Raw genomic sequence first — 24852 nt, forward strand, 5'->3', positions numbered from 1 at the left:
GTGCGTATGCTGGGATGCGCTGGGTCTCCAGTACACTGTCTTGCTCCTAAAGCTCCAACCCAGCCTTATTCCCAGCCTCCTGACGTCAGGCCGCGGCCCGACCAATCAGCGGCGCGCCATGCCAGCAATCATCAAGCCGCCCCATCATAACCCAGCGACGGCTCTGCCTGCTATTTATGCCGCACACTCAAGACACCAATTGTCAAGAATTTCCCTGCAAACTGTCATATGTAAGTGAATGTGTTTGGAGGAAGCCGCGGCGGCGGCGGCGGCGGGCGAGCGGCGCGGAGGGAGAGACGCCACTTCTCAGCCGCTGAGCCAATCCGTCTGGGCATGAGGGGGACATGACGGAGGCATCTGAGCAGGTAGATACGGTGGTGTCTCCGGGACGGAGCGGCTGGAGGCGCGTGTTTGGCGTGTTGCGTGGCGCGCTGCCACTTTATTCGCGTGAAGTTACTTTGTGCCAGAGAATTACGCGCGAGTTTGGCACATGTTCTCTCGGGTGTGTTGTTGTTAATATAACAAATAAAGCGGCTGTGCGTGGAACTATAAAGTCTTCGGTGTAGAGGGTGGATGTTTGATCACACATACGGAAGCTGTGATCTTATTCAGGGGATCGGTTTTGGAGACGTTGCCGTTAACTTCTCCCCCCCAACATAACAGGCTGTCAGGTGTATTTAACAATCGAGTGTTTCCCTGGGCATCAGCCGTAGCGCACCTTTAGCACTTTTCAGTTTGGTGCGAAGGAGAGGAGGCGTGGAAGTGAAAGACAGAAAGGCTCTAAAGTTGACAGCTCGCGCCGCTCAGCTCGTCATGGGGCTCGCGGCCCGGACACCTCGGACAATTCATTAAGGGAGGTTCAATCCACTTCAAGTCCACCTTAAGTAAATAACACCGTGAGCCGAACAGCCTCTCGGAGTAGTTATCCCCCATTCAAAGAGATCGAGTCAACTATACCGAGTTGAATGTTTAAAGACCTGAAGTATTTAACAATTCAAAGATTTGTTTGTTTTTTCTTCCTTGTTCGGTTTCATTAAATAGGTAGTCTAGTCTGGAGGAAAAAAAATAAAAAAAAGTACGCTTGCTGAACAAATTCGTTTCGTTCCACCATCTAATCAAGATCTGCGTTTGCCAGGAAACAAGTTGGTATTAATTAATCTGTGAACCGTTTGTTTACACGAAGTGTTCTGCTGTGGCCTCCGAGACAACGAGCTGACTACACGCACAAGTACAATAAGGAAATGTTCTATTTTGTCTTTGTTCGTCTTCAGATGGAATCAGCTGCGCTCTTTGCGCACTTTAACGCGGGTGGGGTGTGTGTGTGTGTGTGGGGGGGGGGGATGCGATCCAGGGACACCCATTTTTTCTGTACCAATAGCCCGCCAGCATCCTCATGCATATGGGCTGCTTCTCATGCAAAACGCCAGCCCGTCCCCGTCCAGCTGCCTCTCGGCGTCTGGGGAGCACCCCTTCAACAGGACATGTGTTACTGGCTGGAGGAACAACAGATAAGGCTTTCAGAACACGCACTCTCCATCTCTTCCTCTCCCTGTTCCCTCTCTTCTTTTATTTTTCACGTCACCACCTCCTCAGTCAGCCGTTCTCTTTCCTTTCTTTTAACACCATACTTTTTTTCCGCTTCTGTCTGTGGGACGAGCGCGTCCTGCTCAGCGTCTGGTTATGTTTCCATCATCGGGACAGTGTGGGTCATTGCGCACCGGGACAACGTGGCGGGTCATAGTTCTGCATTTGAGGACAAGCAAGCGTAGAGAAATGTTTTTCGTTGAGCTCCTGGGCGACAGAGCTCCTATATCTATTTTTCCTTCTGCATTAAAACCCCCGGACGTGCTTGGAAATAACCACTGAGATCTGGCAGTCTGCGGGCCTCCAACCACCGCACGAACTTGTAAATGCAGCATGTAAACGACAAAAGTTGTTGTTATTTCCATGTGTAGAAGATGCCTCGATAGTCTGTCAGGGGGGATAATCTCTGCCTGATTTAGAATAAGCCAGAGCGAGAGAAAGCCAGGCGCACAGAGGAAGATTAATCCACGAACAGAGGGAAATCAAAATATAGGCTATAGGCTTAAAAATATCTCGGCTCCCCTCAAGGCAGAGACACTATTAAATGCAAAAAATGGTTTTAACCTTACCACTGTAATCCCTCACTATAAGCGATAGATTTTTATGCTCTCGTATTTTCATTCTGGTGCCGGCAGAAGTTGGAAATTATAATTTGTGGCGCAGCGTTTGTGCGCACCTTGAACAAAACAAAACTCTCCCTACTATTGTCTCCGAGTGACTGGAGATGGGTTTGATGGCAGGAGGCCTCGTCAGAGTTCAAAATGAAAATCACAGTAAAGCAGCAGTGACAAATTAAAACATAAATACCCAAATTTAATCTCAAATGTCTTTTCACTGCTGCCCGCTGAAAGGAGTTTCTAGATTTACATTTGATTTCCGAGGCTTCGGTTTCAGCTCCACAGCAGGCCGTGCAGCCTCAGATAAGAACAGGGATCGCTCCTGTATCGGGGGCCGCGGTGTTGTACAGCATCCCAGGAGATTTGGGGTTTATGAAGTGCAGACAAGTGAAGTGGTACACTGCGAGATAATTAATCTGAGATAATGAATGAGGCTGTGAAGATGCATGCAATCATTAATTCTAATCATGACACGTTTATTTGTCTCCCCTCTCTCCCCCAGGCTCAGTTTAGCGACACAGTGTCACCACAACAGTGTGCGAGGGGCTCCGGCTGGAGGAAGGACGGAGGGAAGACTGAATGCTGCACGGAGCAGGTGATAAGATGGGTTGAGGGGGGGGGGGGGGGGGTAAATTATGAGAGAGAGAGATACTCAGAGAAGTTTCCCGTGGTGGCCAGGACGTGATACCGTGAGGATGTGAACCTAATACCCAGGTCCTAACCCGGGCCAGTGAGACCGAGCAGGGACCGCGGACTGGAGCTTTGATCCTCTGAGCGCACCGGGGTGGAGATGCGTGTTGGGGTGGGTACCGGTCCGCTGCTCTGTCCTGCTGGCAGCCTAACCGCAAGATGACGATTATGATTATGATTATGTTTATGATGATGATGATTATTATTATTATTATTATTATTATTATTATTATTATTATTATAAGGTGCTGGTCTTAATATTTCATACCAAGGCGCATTGATCATTCTGATTTACGACTTCATTTATTTTAGAAAAAACGGACCATTACCTCGAAGAAGAGTTTGATGTTATTTACAAAAAATTAAAAATAAACATTTTTAAAACGAATTTAAAAAAGCATTTTGTTTCTTAGTTTTTATTTTATAATAAAATGAAAATTTTCATTGAACAGTCGCCACAATTAATATGTTATTTAAAAGCTTTGTGCGCAAACTGCAGCCCCCCCCCCCCCCATAAAAAAAAGTTTATCACCATGTTCATAAACTTTAAGTGAGTTTGTAGAGGAGATGTCGGAGGAGGGAGAGAGGGGTGGGCATGTCTCTGTTTCTGCCAGGCTGTCAATCATCATTCACGGCGTTATCACGCCCTCCCAGGACTGAAATCCATCCATCCATTCATCCATCCATTCATCCATCCATCCATCCATCCATCCAATCATCCATCCAATCATCCATCCACCCATCCATCCATCCATCCATCCATCCATCCATCCATCCATCCATCCATCCATCCATCCATCCATCCATCCGTGCCTCTGTGTGTCCACCGCGGTTCGCGATGCTCACGCAGCAGAAAAGGCCATGGAGCTGACACATCAGGGGGGATTCTGAACGTGTAACCCACATGACTGGATGGGCTACAGCATCTACCGCAAAGCACGTAAAGTCCCACAGTCGACTGGCCAAGCTGTGTGTGTGTGTGTGTGTGTGTGTGTGTGTGTCCCTCCTCCTCCTCCTGTAGATCAGGGGCCAAACATATGCCGATGTGAACTCAACGTGGATTATTGAGCCAACAGCAACTCTATGCAAACATTTTCCAGACTTTTCAACTCCGGTCCCAGCCTGTGCTGAAAGAAATCCAATGGGATTTATAGATCATCTCCCTACAGCTGTCCTTTCTCAGTCAGTCAACCTCCCCCCCACCCTGCCCACACACACACACACGCCAATACTCAGAGGTTGCCATGATCTGCAGCACCATCATCCACCGCCGTCTCCGCTGCCCGTGTGTTTTCTCAAGGAGATCATATGACTCAGTGAATTAGTGGGCTGGGGGTGGAGGTGGGGTCCTGGGGGTGAGGAGGGGACGTTGGTTCCAGAGCAGTAACCCTGCATGAGGCCCCGGGGTCACCCGGAAACAAGGCCACCATCACCACCACAGTCCCACACACTCCTCTAGGGGGCGAATCAATCCTGGCAACGGGAGGTTGCACAGGCCATTATATCACCAGCACTGTGAGAAGGCTAATAACTACACCTATTATACACCTAAAGAAGGCATAGCTATTCATATTCCTTCATTTTAACTCAAAACCTACGTATATCTATATCTATCTATCTCTCTATCTCTCTATCTGTCTATCTCTCTATCTATCTATTGACAAAATTTCAATAAAGTCATGAACCGTCAACGTATTCCGTTTTCAGATTTGTTATTGCGTGAAAGTATTTGATGAGACACCCCAAGTTCTCTCCTCCTGTCGCCCATAAATAACAATATTCACACAAACTCCGAGAACAGCCCGTTAAATCAACAGCGCGGCTCACACAAAACGCCGCCGTTCCCATCATATCACTGACTGAGAGCCGTCACTGTAAATCAAAAGTGAAAACGCTCCTTTCTTCCACCCCCCCTCCCCTCCCCGCGCTGCAAACAGAGGCGCTGAGAAATGAACATGCACGGGAAGCAGCCTCTAATGCACTTCCCCTAGTTTAGATTAATGGTGCTCCGCGCTTATTCTGCAGTCGGGGTGAAAGGGCTAGGATCACTAATGATTATAATATAATGTGTGGCGATAACCAGTGCCTTTGAGATATTATCGCCCGCTGGCCAATGCTCAGGGGACGAGCTGCATGGCTGCAGAGCGCCAGATATGTGCTGCTGCTGCTGCCGCCGCCGCAGCGGATTTCTGCGCCCTGATATAAAACGAGCCCGCAAGCGTGAGGAGAGGACTGGCCGCTGCTGATACACATATACAGCAGAGCAGAGAGGCCCATGACGCTGCCCGTCCACCACCCATCGGACCCCTGTGTGTTATACAGATGAGATGACGGGGAGTTTTTATCCAGCAGCGCCCGGCCTCTAATTCTCACTTTATAAATCATGGTGAAAAAAAAAAAAAAACATCAATAGGCCTTGATTCCTTTTTATTACAGTGATTTATTTCCTTCTTCCCGGAACATTTTGTGCATGTTACATGTTTCTATAGGGCCAGTGGGAAACCGTATTAATGGGTTATTTGAGCCCAGAAGGGAGCTCTTGAAATTAAATGAGGAGGTGTATTTTTAAAATTCGTGATTTAAGCCTTTCATCGTAAAATGAAACCAGTGTAAGAGATAAATAAAAAGCTTAGAATGATTCTTAAAATGTGACTTAAGGCCGTCGCCATCCTGTGACGAAAGCAGCTCTTTTTGTGAGGTGTTGTGAATGTTCCAGGTTTTATTTGATTTCCAACTCTTTGGATTTCACACAATTCTTCACTTCGACTTTAGAGAGAAAAACAATCGCAGCTAAACTTAAAATGTGATTTAATGGCTACTTTAATTCATCGGTGGTTCAAATTGTTTGAAGACAATTTTTTCTTTTTTTCTTGAAATCTCTGGATATGTTCAGAATGATAAATCATGCACGTGCATCTTGTAAATACAGTCGCAGGCCTGTTAAAGCCATTGTTCTCCTTTCAGATGTCCCCTCGTCCCAAAGCGCCACAAACAATAAACCCAGTGGAATCACAGATGTCCATATTTACCTGGAAAAAAGACAGACAAAAAAAAAAAAAAAAAAAAACCCTGGCGTCAAACAAAAGCCAAGAAGCCACAGATTGTTGTTTAATGTGAACGTGCGCAACTTTTCCAAAGCCGATTAGCCTGGAAATCCCTGCATAATTATCGACATTCACTGTTCAATAACAGACAGCTCAGTCCTCAACGGCGTCTGAGGGAAAACACCGCAAGAGAGGGAAAGGAGAGGAGGAGGAGGAGGAGGAGGAAGGAGTGGAGTGAGCGATGCCGCTGCGCTGGACGCTGGATCCCGCGCTATCCATCTTCATTGGAGCTTTTGTGTGCGTAAAAAGCAAAGGCGCGCGCATAAGGTAAAGCCCGCATCGAAGCCGCGGCTTTATTTTTATATCCAATAGATCAGCAGGCAGACAAAGCTTTATTTTCGCCAGGAGAGACATATTTTACCTCTGCCTTACGGTTTTATGTTGGAGAGGTGTCAGCCGGGGGAAATGGATGGCTAATGCATAGGCAAAACGCTGCTCGCCTCGGCATGCGGCACGTCAGAGGGGGACTGCAGGGAAGAGCAGGGGGGATTTAGGGCCCCTGGGGGTCCAGCACGGGGGACTGAGTGCTGGGTGCGGGAGGCGGGGGGGGGCATCCAGCCTCAACTCCTACTGTAACTCATGACACATAGTCGAAAAAAACAGAAGCACCGTTAAAGATACACAAACTCATACATGGATTTCCCTTTTGAGACTAACACACAGGGCTGCTCCAGTGTTTAAAGGGGCCTGTGCTTAATTTACACCCCCCCTTCTTTCTTTATATCATTGTGCTATACACCAAAAGAACAACAATAGAATTTCCTCCAATAACTGAATAAACCAAATAGATAGGTGCTTGGTGGTTGAATCAAAGTCAAATACGTGTCCCAATGAGCTTTGAATGTTTTCCAGGGTTAGGGACAAATGCAGAGCCCTACAATCACCCAGGGAACCCCCCCCCCCCACACACACACACTTGCACACTGGCACTCGCACACAAAAATGCAGACACACACACACGCTACATTTTATTTTCATCATTAAACTATTGTATGATGTGCATTTAAGTAACGTATCCCCAACCCCCATAAATCCCAAAATGTCAAATAAAATTAAATCGTTTCAACACCAGTTTTAGGTTTCATGTAACAGTGTGCAAATTAAAACATGAATAATGGATTAGCTTCTTCTGGAGCTGTCAACCAATGATGACAACTAAATCAAACCCATGTTGACATCACCTGGAAGCTCAGGCAAAGTCCATTAAGTGGATGGTACACAAGCACACAGTCGAAGACGCACATCCCAGTTAGACCAGCACGTTTGTTTTCTGTAACATCCACGTCCGGTCACAGTCATCAGGCAGAACACCTTCAGAACATCCCCAAACAACCACCCACCTTCTCCTGATGTTCAAACAGGTTATCACAGCTCATACTGGAAGGTGAAACCAGAGTCATTGGGTTTAGCAGTAAACTGATGGGTACAACAATAAGACAAGTCATTTTTATTTGTAACTCACTTGAATTTCCAGAGCTTTCACCTGATGAGGACAACTGACTGTGACTCACCAGGCCGACTGTCGACATTGCTTGAACGTTTTAGGAAAAAGCTCAGTGGTTGGATCATCAGAAACTGTTTTTCAATTGTTAATTTAATCCTGAAAATCCTGAAAGGAACACGGTAGATTTTTAGGAATTAGAGAAAAAATGATAAAAAATAAAAAAAGGACATATCAACATTGCAACCAAACAAAAAAGAGCTGCCAAGTAGGTTTCCTCTATGTCGGATGGAGGGAGTGTCTATAAATTCATCTCCCACCACACGTCGCAGAAATCTGCCATGACAGTACATTAATTTGATTTTTTAAATAAATGCATTAGTGGGGGTTAGTACATTTTTCAATAGTTAAGATGTTAGTGCAGAGTTTTAGTGTCCCACGATGGTCTAAATACGGTTTCAGAGGCTTTTCTCTGCCAGCAATTTACATTAACATGCATTCGTGCAAAGAGGCAAATTTAAAGATTTTGTATAGCATTACAAAACATAAAGCAAAAACAAATCTGTTGAAATCAGCCTTGAAATCTCCACATTAGCTGAATCCACTTCACATCTCTCTAACTCGTCCCCATACAGGACTATTAGCTAGTTGTTCAAATCGTGTGCACCCCCCCCCCCCCCCCCCCCGACATGAATGCAGATTTCCCGCTATATGCTGCAAAGAGTTAACAAGATTTACAATGCTGCTCAAAACACAGAGCTTCCCTGTCACATTTCCCCCTCATGCTAAATAGAAATCTTAAGAAGTAATTGGAATTTACTGCATACCTGAATAACTGCATATAAATAAGCACACATTTCATTGGGGGGTTCACTGACACTGTTTGGATGCATAAAAACTGCTGCATACATTATTATACACAGCAAATAATCTTATTTTGCTAGAGCCTTTGCTATATGCTTGGGATTCCCTCCAAATTACAGAGGATTCAAACAAGCGTTTTCAATTTATTAAACCTACATGGGCAACATTTCATTTTAATGGGACAATTTATTTCTGGGAAGGGATTATCAGGGGTTGGTTGAAACCATGGCAGTGTGTAAAATGTGACAGTGTTCATCTCATTTAGGGGCAGGCAGCCGTGCTTCCTCTGCTCGGGCCTGTTTTGGTGGACAGAGAAGCAGGGTTCAGGTGCCTCACAAGGCCCTGGACTTCTGTCCGATATTTTCCCCGCAGCCAAACGGCTGAACTAGCTCGTTGACTTTGGCCATGTCTCCCAGACAAATTCCTCAATTCTCAACACCTTTATGAGCCTGCATGCGCTTACCGAATTTGGTGGAGGAGGACACAAATCCTCCGGATGGGATTGGCAGTCATGCCCCTGGTCTCTCGGCCTGACACGCTCGGGATGTAAAGTGGCCGTCGACGGTGCGACCCCCCCAGTCGAGAGGGATTTGGAGATAATGACATTGCCGCCTCTATTAAGATTCACATTAACCATTTCACCACATGACCCCATTTCCCTTTGTCCCAGCCCCTGTGTCAAAAGCCTCGCAGTCTTCTCATGCCTTTGGCAATATTCAACGCTGACCAAACAACCTGCACGTGCACACCCTCAGCTCCTGGAAAGGACAAAGGAGATGTTGTATATATGCAAAGAAAAACAGTGAAAATAGCCCCACTTGTTGAAAGTGAATGCCCTTAACATTCATGGAACAAATTATTTGGCTGCAGATCGATCCCCTATGCCCGTATCTGACACACTCTCAGAAATATGACTTGTCTTTTCTTTTCCACTGACTGAAAGGCACTTACACTAAGGGACCTCTCTTTCCCTCTCTCTCTCTGTCACGCATTCATACACACACCAACCCCTAGTTGCCTCCCCTGCTGGCATCCAGAGCTGTGACTGTGGGAGGGAGGCCAAATTGTTTGTCTCTCCCCGTGTCAAGGCTCTGCAGCGGGGATGAGACCATGAGAACAACTGCTCCCTGTCTGGCTCCTGGCTGATGGCTCCATCAGGTTAGAGCAACAGGGAGTCTGACGCTGGATGAGGTTGAATGTGTGTGTGTGAGTGTGTGTGTGTTGGCATTTTAGGAGAGGTAGGCTGATCTTTCCAGGAGTAAAGGGCGATGCTGTGCACAACCAAGTTGAGCAGTTAAAAAGAGTTTGAAAACTGTTTCGGTAGCCCGGCGCAAAAAATACTGTTTCACCGAGTAGAATCAAAGATGGACACAAAATGCTTTAGGCATGAAAGACTGTGACAAAGTACAAAACAAAGAACTAACGGAATACCCAATGTGAGCATCCCACAACTAAATCTCATTTTATCCGATCTAATTGATCTACTAATAAAAACACGTTTCTGCTGCTTCTGCGTGATCTTGTACACTGATGTCAGTGTTGATAATAGAGTGCAGTTTCACCCTAAAATTAGACAAATTGTGATCTTGTGAATATGGGCTTGACAAATAGAAATCGATTGATTGGTTGAACATCATTTCAGTCTATATCTATGTGCTGAATAAGTAAGGACGAGGTTAGCCCCACTCATTATTAAGATGAGAGATTGGAAAAGTTAAGCCGGATCTCTCCAAGGATAAGAAATATTCACATTCGTTATGATTATGATCTGTAATTCACTACATCTGAGCAGTATCTCTGGTTGTAGCCTATATCAGTGATCACAAGTTTTGGTCTCTGCACAGGTACAATAGCACCAGTCCTGTTAACCCCACTGGGACAAAGAGTCTTAAGGTCACCTCTTTTTCACCGGGAGATAAAATTTATTTTCTTTTCTTTTTTTTCATTATTGTGTCTGTCGCACATTAGAAGCGTCATCCACCCCCCCAGTTGCGGAGGCCAGGCGGATAAAGTCCACAGAAACCGGAGAGCGTCTCACTTGGACATTATCTTTCATACATGAACCTCCTCAAGTGAAAGTAGGGAGGAAGTGCAGAGTTCAGTGCATGTTGGAAAGCAGCTGTTTCCCTGCTTCCAGTCTTCATGCTGAGAAAGACGAGCCACATGCTGAGTCCCGTTCTGCACTTAACACACACACACACACACACACAGCAATGGTTAATATCAATCTTCTCAACTCAGTCTTGTTACAACAGTGAATTAACTTCCCTTCAATCAAGAACTATTAATTTATCCATACTTCAGTTTCCAAGAAAAATAGATGTTGAAAAAACTGGAGAGAACACTGACCATTGAGTTTTTCAGTATAAAGGGTACAGAAACACAAAGTATTAATGGGTTAATGCAAATTGCAAATGTGAGGTGAAGTATATATATACTTTGAAGTTGAGGGAGTTGAGGGGTCTCAGGTGGTTCCTGAGGTCTGTCCACATGACGAGCACAGTGCTCCTTTACGCAGGACATAAATACTACACAGGAGCAAGGTGACCGCTGACAGTCATCTAGTATTTATTGGCATTTCCTCTACATTGATTTTCGACAGTGCATCTCATGCAGCATGTGTTGGACAGCGTTTACTCATATTTCCATCCCTGCTTGTGTGTGACACTGAACTCTTATTCAGTCCACATCATTCCCCCTTGCTTCTTCTCCTCTGATAATGTAGACGAGGTGGTTATGCTGCTGCATGGAGAACCCTCCTCCTCTCCCGACTCGCTATGCCTGCAGATGAGTTGAAAGGGTGAGGAGGTCACAACCTTCCTGGGGGATGTTTTACGATGACATGGCTGGCAAGGTCTGATTTGTCTCCACTGGAGCGTGCTGCTGGCGTCTTCACACCCAGCCAAAGAGAAAGAGAGAAATAGAGATAAATAGAGAGAGGGTTGAGAGAAAGAGAGAGTGTGTGCACAGAGGCAAAGTGTTGTTTGGCTGGGTGGGATGGGGGGGGGGGGTCGCTGGTTGCTTGGGAGGGTGGACTGTAAATTAGCTGACTTGGCAAACTGATGGTCAGCGGTATAGTTTCAGAGAACAGCACCCACCTTGACCCCCCCCCCCCCCCCCCCCAGAATGTCCAGCTGAGCCCCAGAAGGAGGGGTGTGGGCTATCGGACATCAGATGTGTAGGGTCACTTTCATTTCCCTGTGATAAACAGATCGTAGTTCACTAACTCAGGATACAGTTGTCGTTTATGTTGGGACTTCTTAAAATCAGGCTTGGTCGGTTCTGAAAAACTTTTCATTTCGCTTGTTGCCCTCCTCTTCACATCCCAGCAGCCATCGACAATTAAAACGAAAAAACGATGTGCGTTGTCCCTCGCAGGACTGTTATTAACACGACTCATCATTTGATTTGAATGAAATGATTGCCTGGCATACCTGTCTGCTCAGCTGGACACATACACCACTGAAGTGGAGATGATAGCCAGAGAGTTAGCCAGCAAGTCAATGAAAAGTCAGCCTCTCAAAGTTGTCAGGCAGTGTGTGTTCATGTGTTCTTGAGATGTAGCTGTGAAGAGAGGGCCAGTGGGAGGGGTGGGATGTATTGTTTGCATGTTTTCTAAGTGTAGCCTGCATATTGCTAGCTTTTCCAGGATTACCAACCCCAGCTTTAATGCTGATTTAGAGGCTTGTGATAATGGCAATGCAATGTGGTGTTTTACACATGAACAGACAGACTTCTCTTAAGTTTGTTTGGATCTTCATATTCAATATATTGTTCCAGCAATATTCAAGTTAACAGGGACCAAAATCCGAAACCTGTGGCAGGTTTTCTTTTCATGAATGCAACATTCAATCAGGAGGAAATAGGTATATACCTTGTCCATTGTTGTAAAGTGTGGGTTTTAAAACAAAGACACATTATTGTGGACGTACTTTCAGAATTACTGTTAACTTTTCAAAAAGACCAGTCACTTTTGGAAAGCTTTGAACATTATTGCCACAAAAGGTCACGATATAAAGTAAATTGGGGTTAGGGTTGGCCTATGTTGAAGACATTGATTTCACATGTGACATTCTGCAATTGATGTAGGCTTGCAATCATGGAGATCATTAACAGGGGAAGTTATATGAGTCACCCCAAGGTGCTTCAGGTGGGAAGTATAGAGTGACACAAGATACAGGGGCACACCATAAAAAATAAGCTAGCTTCATTTGCATAGTTTGCTGGAATGCACCCCCCAACGGTGCGTAGGTGGGAGAGTTAACACCCGCGAACACGCAAATCATGTAATCCCTGACACTGGAAGACAAACATAGGAGCAGATCTAATCTAATCAGGAGGAGTTCTTTTATCTGGGCCCAGCCTGGTCACACGAGGTACACAGCCCGTTGGAATGGCTGATAGACGGATAGTAAACCATCTCTGTAGTTTTTGTTAGTTTTACTATCAAAATATTCCCAAACCAACAATGATTACTCTAACAGTGAATGGTCGTTTATCCAGATCCCAGTACATCTTGTTCCTCTGTGCCCCAGACTCCATCATGTTGATTTTAAAGATTTATTTAGATTACTGTGAAAGAAAACTATTGGACTTGGGCAGTAAAGAAGGTAAATCAGAAATACTGTGAGATCAACTTCAACATTGTTGATTTTGGTCATGTGAACAGATGTGTTGAAATAAAATACAGAAACAGAATCACCTCCCAGCTCCATATCCTCCCCTGATTAGCTGAAGTTGTAGAAACCAGTTCAATGACATTTAAAAGTATTAATGGAACACTGAAATAAAAAATACAGTAGTTTTTCATGTCATGCTCATAAAGAATCACTTTTTTAACTTTTGCTTAGGTGAAGGTTTTAACAACATTAGGGTAGGGAGAGAATTCGTTATTTTCATTAGTGAACCCTCCTCGAACAGCTCTCCAATAATGTTTGTGTACTGGAATACTGTGTGCAGACTCTACGGGGCAGAGTGAAGTTAGAACACTTTGCATACTGGTTTATTGCAGAAAAGGTTATATAGTCATATAGCAAAATAAAATAATAAAATAATCAAAATGATAGGGGGGAAAGGCGGTTTGGAAGACATGTACACACAGCAGTGTTCTGTAAACCCAGATGATTACTGAACAGCCTAACCTAAGAATGTTTATAAATGTAACAGCAAAATCCACATTGACCTGAGTACACGTCTACATCTTTATCATATCAGTTTGAACTCTTTACAAACCTGCGCTGAATTCAGTTGAACTGGGCTTCCTCTTGTAAATATGCACCGTGTCAGTTACAGGTAGATGACTGTATGGGCCCCCCCTCTGCTCTGTGTAACACAACGCGGCCCACCATGCATCAAACACGCCGCCAATTCATCGGGGAGCCATCGCTGGGAATATATAGCAGCTCCTGGGTTACTTTCTATTGTAATAGATGCATTGTGCCGCTAAAGAATATCCCAGCCTGTATTCAAGCAGAATGAACAAAAAGGAAAGAAGAAGAAAGAGTCTGGTGCAGATTCAGGGGGAAGTAGCATAATTAGAAAGAGATGGATCGGGGGAGGCTCAGTTGCTCTAGATGTGAAATCTAATTTCTGTATAATGTCATTTAAATCCAGTGATCCAGGAATTGTATTTTCACTCGGATTATCGGAATCATCAGCCCGTGAATGCATAAGATACCTGCCACTCATTGTGCATGAGTGCAAGCGCGTGTGTATGTGTGTGTCCCTTGTGCAGGATGGCGGGGGTGGGGTAGGGATGGGGGATTTAGTGCTCCTCAAGTTCACAAGTTGCAAGGTTTTTCGGGATGAGAATAGTGATGCAAAGTAAGATGAAATCCAGTAAATCGTCAATACGAAAAAGGTGCAGGGGGTTTAAAGGAAGGTTTTGAAGGCAGCAGAGGAAGAGAAAACAAAATGTGTCTGTGGAGAAAAATGATTGTGAACTAATCTAAGTTGAATTTTAGTTTAGAAGCGGCGATGAAATACAAAATAAAAATCTTCTGGCTGCAGATATGTAGCCTTGATGTCGCAGCACACATCAATAAATATATCTCGTCCTGTTTCAGGCTGACCGTGTTCTGCTTCACGGGGGAAATTATATGTTCTCTGCATGTCTGCTGAGGATAATAAAGTTTGTTTTAGGCTCAGCAGCTCTTTAGGGAGAAGTAGAAATTCAGAGAGACAGAATTATGATCAAGGAAGACGCTCCATCATTCACACAGATGATACTACGGCACGCAACACAACTTTATTAATCCCTTGGAGCAATCACAAAGTACAGTTGAGAATAATAATATACGTATTGAAGCCAGCTTACGTGTCACAAGAATAGCATGTGCCTATACTTTACGACCAGCTAAGATCTCTTAAGGCGAAATCAAGAATAAAATAACTATTTTCCGAAAACATGTAGAGGACACAGGTGCATATGGTTTTCTAAGCAATTGAGTATTGTCCGCCAGTCTGGTTGAAGCAGGTGTTGTGACAAAATATGGACGCAGTTTTCTTTTACCAACTCGTACAGTCTCTCCTCAAAAAGGTTGTTGGATTTTGTTCTCTGTGTCTCATGGTCGTCTTGCTTGAACTACTGGCTACACTCCCCCCCCCGTGATTTCCGGCGGGTCTGTTTTGTCAGAATCTGTACTCTTGCAGAATACATGCACAAGTACAAACAAAATAAAGTCTACAGTCTACAGACAGAATGTTCCATCCGTTTCCGTATACGAATCTAACATTGTTTTAGCTTAAAAAAATTATGTTCGTCCAAACAGACATGCCTGACAACACATGTCACATAACCAATCACGTAATCGGCACATGCCAGTGTATATTATCAAATGAAGAATTTAACTAAGGTCCAGAGTTTTCAGACATTTCCAAAATATTTAGGCTTAGAAACTCTCGGGTTGTGTATTACTAAATGGAAGTGTTGTAGAACTCACGCTGCCCAGCATGATGATGACGGTGTGTAACCCCAGAGCATACATCGGCAACCTGCGGTTTGTAAATGCCTCACTTCATTCATTCATTAAAGAAAAAAAAATTTAAGCAGTTCCTCAGAGTATCATGCTGCCTGTGATTTCCTTTGCTACAACCACATAATTGGGGAAACAATTTTGTAATGTTTAGACATCATTTGTAGGAGGCAGGTTCGCCACTAGAGCAGTTGGGGGCTTATAATGAGGATAATAAGGCAAAAACTCCTCTCTCTCTTTCCAACCAGGAGTCATTCTGCCAGACCATGGACCTGACCAGTGATTCTTGGGATCTTGATGCACTACAGTAACAGTTTGACTATCTTCTATTATCATACTGAATTAAAAACAACAAATATACCACAATGTACGTGTGTGAGTTTCTCTGCTTCACCAGCACAGCATAGTTTGTAAGTACAGCATCATTCAACTCTCATAGATCTGAGCCTCTCGACAGCACATGGACTCCTCAAGAACACAAACCTTTCACACTGCACTACCACAGAACATGAAAGAACAAGTGAAGAAAAATTCTCTCAAATAAATGATACTTACCTCAAGGTTTAGATTTAGGTCGATTCCATGGTACAGACTGACTCCAAACCCGAAAACAACCTGCAGCCCTATTGTCCTGTGTTAGGCAGCGTAGGTTCAAATCTATTAATGACTGCAGCCACTAGTTACACTGTGGATAGCAGTTGCCTTGTTATAGTTAGAGGTGCAGTGTGTAGAATTTAGTGATATCTAGTGATGAAGTTTCATGTTCCAGCTGAATCCCCCTCACCTTCCAAACACGAAAGAGGACGTGTGGAAGCCTTTCAGTTGTCATAAAAACTGTATTTGAATACTGTAAAAAACATGGCAGCCTCCGTAGAGAGGACCTGCTCCTTATGTAAGTATAAAGTATTTAAATATAAAGATCCCATTCTAGGGTAAAGAGAACAACAATTCCCTCAATTTAGATGAACAAAAACTTGTGAAAACATCATTAGGATTATTTTATATTCAGGTCCTGCCAATAGATCCCTTTCACCTAAATCTTACACAATGGACATTTAAGGTGAATTCATCCAGCATTGGATGTACAGTGTTTCTGCAAACATTCACTGGGGGCTAGAGTCAAATCAATACTCTGCAATAATATATAATATTGGTTTATTGATCACTGTTTGTCAACACTCATTCTGTCACTCCAATGACATCACCATAGCAGAAGCCCTGTTTTGGTTCACACGCGAAAAAAGCCGAAAGAAAACAAATATCTCCCGATGAAAAAGCGGTGCCGTGGGAGGTGCTGTAAACATGGTCACGTGATCTACACAGCGGCGTTAATACGTCACTTCCTGCCTATGTCTGCTGCTCCCGGCTGCTCCACCTCTCGCCTGAATAATGTTGAGGATTGTTGTGAACGTGTCTGTGCAGAGAAGCTCCTACTGTGCTGTGCATGTGCGAAAGGCAAACTGCGCTCGACTCCGATGCCAATTCTCCGGATTTTCCCTGGAGGTTAAGTCTTAAAGCGGCTTATTTGTCCTGCATTTATCTCTCTTATTTAATAAAGTCAGAAACACCCCAAATGAGCTAAAAACGTAATTTCTGTTTGTGTTAAAAACTAGACAACAAAAATTTAGCCATGCACAATTTACAACCGCTACCACATATATAAATAAATTACACATTTCCTTTCTGTGTTTGTCCTAGATGGGAAACTCAGAGGACAGTGTATTTGTTAGCTATCAACACAGCTGCATGTGTTTTTTTTTTATCTGCTCTCAACAACAGCAACTCAACAGGAAAATGACTGAATCCGAAAAAGGAAAAACAAGCCAGCAGGTCATGATGAGTGATAGACGACTGTATTGCTTAGTGATTAGTTTGAATTGGCACTTACCTACGCCCTGTGGGGCAGTTACGTGAAATACTGCTTGCAACATGTTGAGCGCTCAGATGCAAATGTTTGAGCCACATCCACACTAATGCTAATGAAAACGATCTCCGTCAAGATGAGCATTTAAACTCCATATCAGAAATGATTTCTGTTCACACTGTGCATCACATACCAATTGAACATGCACGTGAATATGGCATGTGCATGCCTTTGGTAAACAGGAAGCAGACTGTCTACTCTGTAGTTTGCTGCTTAGATTCAGAAAATAATACAATTGAGGAAAAGGAATGGTGAAAACTAAGAGCAGGGATTTGTTGACTGATAAGATGGAAGTGACACTGACAAGTTTGAGCGATGCTTTGCATTCACCACTGGTGGCCGAGTCCTGACTGATGAAGAACATGTCGGAGTCTGCCTCATTTTTCCGTTTCCAAAGCCCCAGTTTTCAAGTATTAGTGAAGCCACTTGCATTGCCAAAAGTCTCAAACAATCAAAAACTCGGCTGTACTCTTGATGCCGGACAGATGTGTTGTGTTTTAAAACCGAATTGTGTTTGTGTGAACGTAGACTTTAGCTGCTATCTCCCTGAAAACAATAATATTTAGTAGAAAGGAAAAGTTGGTATGTGAAGTTTGAGTTACACTTTACAAGGTTAAGAATAAACTTTCCCAGTCACACTATTATATTTGTATTTGGAAACAATCCTGACTACAGCAGTAGGATTTACATTTTGACGACTGCATCCAACACATGCAGTGCATGTCATACAGAAAGACTGACTAGAGTCTTTTCTGTGCAATGTAAGAGAGTATCCAAAGGGGCACACCTCAGTCCCAGCACGCTGAGCCGACAATAAAACAGAGGAAGCTCTCAGTGGAGCCTACAGGTGTGCTGCATTGTCTTTCCTCTGTGACAGCCCTGAAAGGAGAACACGCTACTCACTGTGGCGAGCCTGATTGTAGTGGCGTTATCGACCGGCTCCCTGGTGTAATTCCCAGATAGAGAGTGGCAGAGACAAACGCAGGTGAAAAAACTCGGAATCTTTTATCTCCACCAAGCAGCCGACGGCAGGGTGAGAGTTCTCCTTTCCCTCAAGCCAAAACACTGAATACTGGCAGGGATGCAGCTGTTATGTACTTCTTTCCCACAAGTACCAACAGATGCTTTAAACTCACTCAGTTGTTGTGGATGTAGATTTGTGGAGAAGAACATCAAGTCAATTTTAAGAGCAGCTTCAAAGGAGATTCAAGTCATGACGGAGACCAGAACAAATCACAACAGACACCAGCATGGCGGATTAAAGACCTGTGTGTGCGCGCTGCACAGATGCACTTCTATCCTCAAACCCACTCAGTGTGATTTTTAAACATCAGTTTGATATTTGATGGAAAAAAGTAAACTTTCACATGAAATGGATTCTACAGGTAGAGGTTTTTCATATTGATGTGCTTAGTTCTTGTCTGTTAAAACTTCACTCTGACCTGTAACAACAGCCCACACTGCATCTGGACTTATAACTCTGTGCCACGAGAGCATATGATGGGAGCTCCTCTGCTGTACGATGGGGAATTTATTACCAGACCAATATTCAGTTTGTTTGATGAATAAAAGTGGCAAAGAAAAAGAAAAGGCAACAAATGCCACATCTGTTGCCTATGGGGAGAGGAGATCTCAACCCTGCTGGCTTCTACTCTCTGGCTTTATATACACTGGACAAACCAGGCCCAGATAAGTTCCATGCCACTGATCGCACCACCAAGTGTAAGCCGATTTTAAAATGCGAGGGAAGCCACTAAATAAGTGAATTGACTTCTTTCCCTCTGTCAGTGGAGAAGTTGCCTTTAGTTTTTATTATCCACAGGTGAGTCATGTTCAACATCAGAAACAGAGAAACTCACTCACCTCGCCGTCTTGCCAGTGTTGCATCATGCATGATACAAACAGAATCACTGTTTAACATCGTTCCCGTGATGTTGAAAATAGCAAGTACACAAATGTTCGTGATTATTTGACCAACACCTGGAAAAAGAAATGTACACATTCACCCGGGTTTCATCTTTCTGTAACTGCCAATCTCAGCCGGCGCTGATAAAAAACAGTGTTTACTGATGAGGCATTTAACCTTGGGAGCCAGATGTTAGTGGGAGTTTTTTTACCACTGAAGGGGGCGTACTGTCTGAAAATGGCACTCAGAGACACACCTAGCAAACAAGGATGTACCAACAGGGACAGTTTTCGCCATTCATATTTGCCACAATGGTAAAACCTGATGAAAACATACAGATATTGCACGATACACAATGTCAAATGTGATGGATTGCTGTTAAATCACATGCAAGTTCTTTTTTCTATTAGTAGCAAAATTTATGGGAACTAATAGCTCACTGGGAGAAACAGAGCTTTGGGAAAATCTACTGTTTAATGCTGTGAATTCAGATTTGTGACAACTAGCTACAACCGCAGGCCACACAGATCCACAGTGGAGTGACACCATGCGGGTGTGGAGGTGAGTGAAAGTGAATTAATGCTTCACCAAATTCCGCCTTCATGATGCGCGTGGCTGTCACTGGGCTCTCTCTCCATGTCCTCCTCTGTCGTGCCTTTTCTTTCGCCCTTCTACTTTTTCCAGTCACTGTCCTATCCCTCTGCCCCCCCCTCACTCTCATGTCTGCCATTTTTCTCTTCCTGCCTTTCATTTTGTCTGTCTCATTCCATCTCTCCACTCACACCAACTCCAATCTCATCATTGTGTCTTGCACTCCAGCCCTCCGAAAGAAAGAGAGGGGGAAAAAAGGCAAAGAAAATAGGAAACTGCCAAATCCTGCAGCCACTTATGGCATTCATGTTTACCAACCCATAATGCCGCTCTCAGATTTGTTCAGCTCCCAAGATCGCTCCTTGTGTGCATGTATCCCTCCACCCCCCCCAACCCTCCACCTTTCCCTTATCGCCCAACAAAGGAGGCGGATGCTGTATTTTCAGCATCGAAAACCTGCTTCAATGTTACCCCCACAGCCTCCATCCCCCTGATTGTTATATTGGTAAGTACACAGAAGCATCTTGCCGCTTCCTGCCGCTAAACCTGGAGACTAATAGGGGTAGTGTTCCAAATGGTACATACAGAGCGGAAGAGAGAGAGAGAGAGAGAGAGAGAGAGAGAGAGAGAGGGACCTGTCAATGCTGCATCCACACAACCACTAACTCAAGATTAGACACCGCTCTGAGCTGAGACGGATTTCAACAAGACACCTTCCTTTACCTCGATGGGTGGTGGTGGCGGGGTTTAGGTGAGGGTGATGAAACGACACAAAAAGAAATATAATCTGCATCTATTCATCATTAAAGAGCAGTGTGGAAAGTTGCGGATGTCTCTACCGGGTTCTTCGTTGATACCTTGCCACTGCTGGATGGATAATTGAAGTCTGGGGATTTTCTAAAGGGACGTGCATAGGAAGCACTAATAATACCCAGGTGCAATGAAAAGACGAGTGTTACGTCTGCCAAAACACTCCAGCCAGTGCTCTAGGTCTGTTTAGGAGCCGAGCACAGATGCGGAGAATGCTGTTTTGCAGTTCTTTGTGGATTTCACTCATCCGGACAGACCTGTAATCCCGATACAAGAGCAGAGAGAGGGGAAAGAACAGCATGGAGATACAATACAAATGACCTCGCACAATTGAGTTACAAACATTAAAATGGGACTTTTAAAAGTCCACGTGGAAATAACTGAATAATTATATTGATATTGTTTATTGGATCTGCCCCAAATTGCAATGGGCTCTTCCCCGATCCTTCCCCCATCCCTGCACCATGTCTGGTACAAATCGGTTGAGTACATTTCATTTTATCCTGCTCACAAAAATAAGCAAACCAACACAACACCACATTGTCTTACCTTCTTGTCAAAGGTAATGTGTAAACACAATATGTTACAAAGACAACCCAGTATACTAGGATGATAAATACTAGTAATACATACGCTAGCTTTATAGCTTCCTCTTTGAGTTCACATCGTTGCATAAGGACAATGGAATCATATGATTTAAAAATGGATTTGCAGAAACCGACTCCTCTACCATTGGCTGATGGGGACACAGAATGACAACACACAGCTGCAAACAAAGCCCCAGACTTGTGAAGCCCAACCCACATTTCAATTAGTATCTACAAACAGGGACATGTCCTCTCTTCCATCTTGGCTTTCTGTGTGACCAAACCAACACTGGGCAAAAGTGAACTAAGAGCTAGTTAGTATAGTGAACAAGTTAAAACTAAAACAGGCGGCATACTTTTAATAGAGTATGGTGAGAAGCCATAGATGCTCGAATGACTTCTGTTTATTTTCTACCTTCTCCCTTGTTTACATCTTCTCATTTCCTGGCAATTTTCCCTGCGCGAGATTACTCTCCACACTCAGCACGGCTGGTGGTTTCTTAGACCAAAACAAGATGTGCCGTCGACTGAATTTCAATTAATACACCTCCGGGATTTTCTTCACTTGATAGAAAGGTCTGTAAAGCAAATTAGTTTGGCAGCACTCTCTAAAAATAGGAGACGCGCTGACGACGTGAGCAGGAAAACTGGGAGCAAGGAGGTCCTGAATGGTTATTTGTCTGAGCTAGAATGGCTTTATGTTTTATCTGGTTTGTAATAACACACCTAACTGTTATGAAGGTAATCTGAATACATATTTATAAGCATATATTCACACAAAAAGATACAAAAACGAAAGAAAACACAGGCCCAGTGCGTGCTCAGCAACACAAGGGAAGCTGGGCAGCAGCCTGCATGTACACACTGTTTGTTTTGGACTCAGTACCGTCTCATTTACACGTGTTAATTGCAGCTAATTGGTTCTAATTAGATGAACAGGAAACCCTGTGGGACCACTCATACCTTTAATTTGAAGTAAATATCATTAATTAACATATGCTAATTCCAAGCCAATTAACATTGATTAAGAGATGCCAGCAACAAGGGGGGAAAAGCGACCAACTATCAGAAAATGACTAATGACTCAGCAAGAGAGGACACGTCATGTTGGACGTCAGGCAGTTTGGGCGCAGGTCCAGGCATGACTGGCAACCTTGGCCCCTGGTCCCGCCACCCTGCATGGGGTCACACTGTGACTACCAAGGCTACCATTCCTACGATGCTCACTGTACTCAAAGTGTCTGCCATGTACCGTTCTCACTGTGTCCACCATCTGCCGGTCGCACTGTGCCCACCACGCCTGCCGCACCCACCCTGGTTTCCCATGTGCACCCTGACCGGTGCAAATCCGTCCCAATCACCTTCATCGCTTGGTACAATGTCCCACATCGCTGCATTTCCCGCCATGCATGCCCTGTTTGCCTTACTCACCATATCAGGGCAGAGAGCATACTTAACCAAACTACCTCACCTTGCCCTGCTTGCCGTACCAAAGGTGTCTTGCTCACTGTACCTATTGTGCATGCTCTGTGGTGCACCTGCACAGGAAGCATCCCTGCTGGCTCTGCAGACAGAGGGCATGTGTCTGCCAGGCAATTGAACAGGAGAGATTAGAGGGCTTACTGCTGAGAGAGGGAACAGAGAGACAGAGGGGGAGGAGGGGGCACAGGAAAAAGAGGGAGTGGGAGAGTGAGAGTAAGACAGAGAGAAGGGACCGTGATGATGAGGGCAGGAGAGGGATGAAAGATTGAGAGCGGAGCAACACACAAACAAGGAGCATACATTGTCATGATCTGGAGCCAGTGCAATCCATTAGAATATAAGTGATTTGATTGGTTGAAGACAAACATATCTTGGCACACACCGTCTCTAACATAGATGTTTAATATCAGGTAGAGTATCAATCTTCATTTTCAGTGAAATAACAACAAATTAACTCATTACTGGTAGCTTGAATCCTCTTATACATTGGCCTTTACAGCAAAGTATTAAAAAATGTCTTGAGCTTTGTTTTCTCCAGTAGCAAATTGTTAAAAGATAGTTATATATATACTACCGGTATGCAATATACTCTTCTTGGTCTGCAGGCCAGATACGCTATTACTGTAACCATGAAAGGGTTAGTTTACACTAGAACTGGAATTAATCACATTCTCCATAATTTAAAAAAAAAATCCCCGAAATGATAGCTACTGCATAGTCTTGGAGATTAAAAAGGTCACTATCTCAATATGCCAGTTCAAACCAAAGGTATGTTTTCAGCTGCTACAATATTTAGCATCATATAAATTAGATCTGCAGATGAGCTAACCCACACCGTTCCTTTAGTGTACCTCACAGTTTGTGGGTTGTGGGTCTCGACTGGCCTGTTGGTGCATACTTTCTCTGCGGGTTTGCATGGAAACCCAATGCCTGCTGGGTCAGGTTGACCGGGATACAAAAAAAGAGATGATTAGATAGATGATTACAACTAAATTGCCTAGATTTAGTTGTTGTCAGGCTCCAGGTCTAGCTATGCCCAAGACTGAACTATTAACCATTTAAACTATGAAGTGATATCGAAGTAATCACACATGATATTTGTGCATTTGACATCAGTTCACTTCCACTGACAATATACAGTAAAGACTCAAATTTGGATGATAGACAAAAGCAGTGTGCATGTAAGTGTCTGTGTGTGTTACTAAATGAGGTGAGGTTAAACTTAAATGTAGGTAGGCTTAGTTAGTTGTGGTTATGGTTAGAGTAAGTTTTATTTATAAAATGTATGTATTTATTTCTATGTAATGAACCCAAAAGTGACCTGAGTCAATGTGTGTTTATTCGTGCAAGGTTGATATGCAGGTCAAGCAGTGTGTGTGTGTGTGTGTGTGTGTGTGTGTGTCTCCCTGTAGGTGTGGGCAGTGCCACATTGTGGGCTGCCAGGCTGCCCACAAAACCATCTGACACACATTCACACCTCGGCCACCATGCGCACAAGCACATACAGACAATAGCCTGTTTACCCTGTGAGTGTGTGACTTGGAGTCAGACCAATGTCGTGGTTTGATGGATATCAGCAGCGTTTATCGACCTCCACTATTAAACAAGAATTCAGTTTGACTGGTCTGCATTTATATAGCACTTTTCTAATATTATCGCCCACTCAAAGCACAAATCACATTCACTCATTAACACTATGCTATACATACAGCTCTTCATCAACACAACACAATTCAGGCTTCAGTATTATGCCAAAGAACAATTTGACATGTGGACTTGAGGAGCTGGGGAATTGAACCCCCAACTAGTGGACAATCTGTTCTCATATCTAAGCCACAAGTTTAGTGCTGGTGCTATGTTGCTGTCTCTTTTACAGAATGCAGAATCTTGGCATTTCAACCCTAAACCTAACCTTACCCCTCGCTGGTTAGCCCTAGCACTACCTCAACCATTAGCTTTGACATTTGATTAACACAACAGTCGTGTTTTTGTCCAGAAACAATGTCCTTCCTTCTGCGGAAAATTCAAAGAGTGCAGTTTCACATGATTTATTTTATTCCCAAAAAGGAGAAAGCAGTCCACCTTTAGGTTTGTGGATTATCCACTACAGACAGCTGTGGACTTCTGCAGCTTATTTTTGCAGCTCCAAGGGACAATTCAAGGACATCAGATGTGGCAGTTTAAAACACTCACTCGTACCCTGTCCAGAAAAAATGTTTAGAAACATAAACAGTGGAAGATGCCGTGGATGATGCCCTTGGTTACTTTTGACAATGTT

The 24852-nt window shown here is 44.0% G+C and overlaps 1 long non-coding RNA gene across 1 annotated transcript; it reads left to right on the forward strand.

Annotated features, from left to right (window-relative positions):
• The first annotated feature begins 166 nt into the window (after nt 1-166).
• LOC133952397 (uncharacterized) lies at nt 167-15638 on the forward strand. Its single transcript, XR_009920544.1, has 3 exons — nt 167-365; nt 2704-2796; nt 15523-15638. It is a non-coding gene; the product is annotated as an uncharacterized LOC133952397 (long non-coding RNA).
• The last annotated feature ends 9214 nt before the right edge of the window (nt 15639-24852 follow it).

The sequence above is a fragment of the Platichthys flesus genome, chromosome 4 (genome assembly GCF_949316205.1).
Source record: "Platichthys flesus chromosome 4, fPlaFle2.1, whole genome shotgun sequence".
NCBI classification, from domain to species: domain Eukaryota; kingdom Metazoa; phylum Chordata; class Actinopteri; order Pleuronectiformes; family Pleuronectidae; genus Platichthys; species Platichthys flesus.